This window comes from Schistocerca serialis, chromosome 8 (genome assembly GCF_023864345.2).
Source record: "Schistocerca serialis cubense isolate TAMUIC-IGC-003099 chromosome 8, iqSchSeri2.2, whole genome shotgun sequence".
NCBI lineage: Eukaryota > Metazoa > Arthropoda > Insecta > Orthoptera > Acrididae > Schistocerca > Schistocerca serialis.
The window spans coordinates 348,562,732-348,565,231 of record NC_064645.1 but is presented as its reverse complement, the minus strand read 5'-3'; the positions used below and the strand labels follow the sequence as shown (position 1 = coordinate 348,565,231).

The 2,500-nt window shown below is 61.2% G+C and overlaps 1 pseudogene; it reads left to right on the top strand.

Moving 5' to 3' along the window:
- Positions 1 to 2,500, top strand: part of LOC126417789 (large subunit ribosomal RNA) — a 5,172-nt pseudogene that overhangs the window by 409 nt on the left and 2,263 nt on the right.

Below are 2,500 nucleotides of genomic sequence, written 5' to 3'. Positions count from 1 at the left end.
AGTACGTGAAACCGTTCTGGGGTAAACGTGAGAAGTCCGAAAGGTCGAACGGGTGAGATTCACGCCCATCCGGCCACTGGCCTCCGCCCTCGGCAGATGGGGCCGGCCGCCCGCGCGGAGCAATCCGCGGCGGGGTCGTGTCCGGTTGCCTTTCCACTCGCCGCGGGGTGGGGCCGTTCCGGTGTGCGGTGGGCCGCACTTCTCCCCTAGTAGGACGTCGCGACCCGCTGGGTGCCGGCCTACGGCCCGGGTGCGCAGCCTGTCCTTCCGCGGGCCTCGGTTCGCGTCTGTTGGGCAGAGCCCCGGTGTCCTGGCTGGCTGCCCGGCGGTATATCTGGAGGAGTCGATTCGCCCCTTTGGGCGCTCGGGCTCCCGGCAAGCGCGCGCGGTTCTTCCCGGATGACGGACCTACCTGGCCCGGCCCCGGACCCGCGCCGCTGTTGGCTCGGGATGCTCTCGGGCGGAATAATCGCTCCCGTCAGCGGCGCTTCAGCTTTGGACAATTTCACGACCCGTCTTGAAACACGGACCAAGGAGTCTAACATGTGCGCGAGTCATTGGGCTGTACGAAACCTAAAGGCGTAATGAAAGTGAAGGTCTCGCCTTGCGCGGGCCGAGGGAGGATGGGGCTTCCCCGCCCTTCACGGGGCGGCGGCCTCCGCACTCCCGGGGCGTCTCGTCCTCATTGCGAGGTGAGGCGCACCTAGAGCGTACACGTTGGGACCCGAAAGATGGTGAACTATGCCTGGCCAGGACGAAGTCAGGGGAAACCCTGATGGAGGTCCGTAGCGATTCTGACGTGCAAATCGATCGTCGGAGCTGGGTATAGGGGCGAAAGACTAATCGAACCATCTAGTAGCTGGTTCCCTCCGAAGTTTCCCTCAGGATAGCTGGTGCTCGTACGAGTCTCATCCGGTAAAGCGAATGATTAGAGGCCTTGGGGCCGAAACGACCTCAACCTATTCTCAAACTTTAAATGGGTGAGATCTCCGGCTTGCTTGATATGCTGAAGCCGCGAGCAAACGACTCGGATCGGAGTGCCAAGTGGGCCACTTTTGGTAAGCAGAACTGGCGCTGTGGGATGAACCAAACGCCGAGTTAAGGCGCCCGAATCGACGCTCATGGGAAACCATGAAAGGCGTTGGTTGCTTAAGACAGCAGGACGGTGGCCATGGAAGTCGGAATCCGCTAAGGAGTGTGTAACAACTCACCTGCCGAAGCAACTAGCCCTGAAAATGGATGGCGCTGAAGCGTCGTGCCTATACTCGGCCGTCAGTCTGGCAGTCATGGCCGGTCCTTGCGGCCGGCCGCGAAGCCCTGACGAGTAGGAGGGTCGCGGCGGTGGGCGCAGAAGGGTCTGGGCGTGAGCCTGCCTGGAGCCGCCGTCGGTGCAGATCTTGGTGGTAGTAGCAAATACTCCAGCGAGGCCCTGGAGGGCTGACGCGGAGAAGGGTTTCGTGTGAACAGCCGTTGCACACGAGTCAGTCGATCCTAAGCCCTAGGAGAAATCCGATGTTGATGGGGGCCGTCATAGCATGATGCACTTTGTGCTGGCCCCCGTTGGGCGAAAGGGAATCCGGTTCCTATTCCGGAACCCGGCAGCGGAACCGATACAAGTCGGGCCCCTCTTTTAGAGATGCTCGTCGGGGTAACCCAAAAGGACCCGGAGACGCCGTCGGGAGATCGGGGAAGAGTTTTCTTTTCTGCATGAGCGTTCGAGTTCCCTGGAATCCTCTAGCAGGGAGATAGGGTTTGGAACGCGAAGAGCACCGCAGTTGCGGCGGTGTCCCGATCTTCCCCTCGGACCTTGAAAATCCGGGAGAGGGCCACGTGGAGGTGTCGCGCCGGTTCGTACCCATATCCGCAGCAGGTCTCCAAGGTGAAGAGCCTCTAGTCGATAGAATAATGTAGGTAAGGGAAGTCGGCAAATTGGATCCGTAACTTCGGGATAAGGATTGGCTCTGAGGATCGGGGCGTGTCGGGCTTGGTCGGGAAGTGGGTCAGCGCTAACGTGCCGGGCCTGGGCGAGGTGAGTGCCGTAGGGGTGCCGGTAAGTGCGGGCGTTTAGCGCGGGCGTGGTCTGCTCTCGCCGTTGGTCGGCCTCGTGCTGGCCGGCGGTGCAGGATGCGCGCGCCTGCGCGGCGTTCGCGCCCCGGTGCTTCAACCTGCGTGCAGGATCCGAGCTCGGTCCCGTGCCTTGGCCTCCCACGGATCTTCCTTGCTGCGAGGCCGCGTCCGCCTTAGCGTGCTCCTCCGGGGGCGCGCGGGTGCGCGGATTCTCTTCGGCCGCCATTCAACGATCAACTCAGAACTGGCACGGACTGGGGGAATCCGACTGTCTAATTAAAACAAAGCATTGCGATGGCCCTAGCGGGTGTTGACGCAATGTGATTTCTGCCCAGTGCTCTGAATGTCAACGTGAAGAAATTCAAGCAAGCGCGGGTAAACGGCGGGAGTAACTATGACTCTCTTAATGGCGACATTATTAAGTCCAGCTATC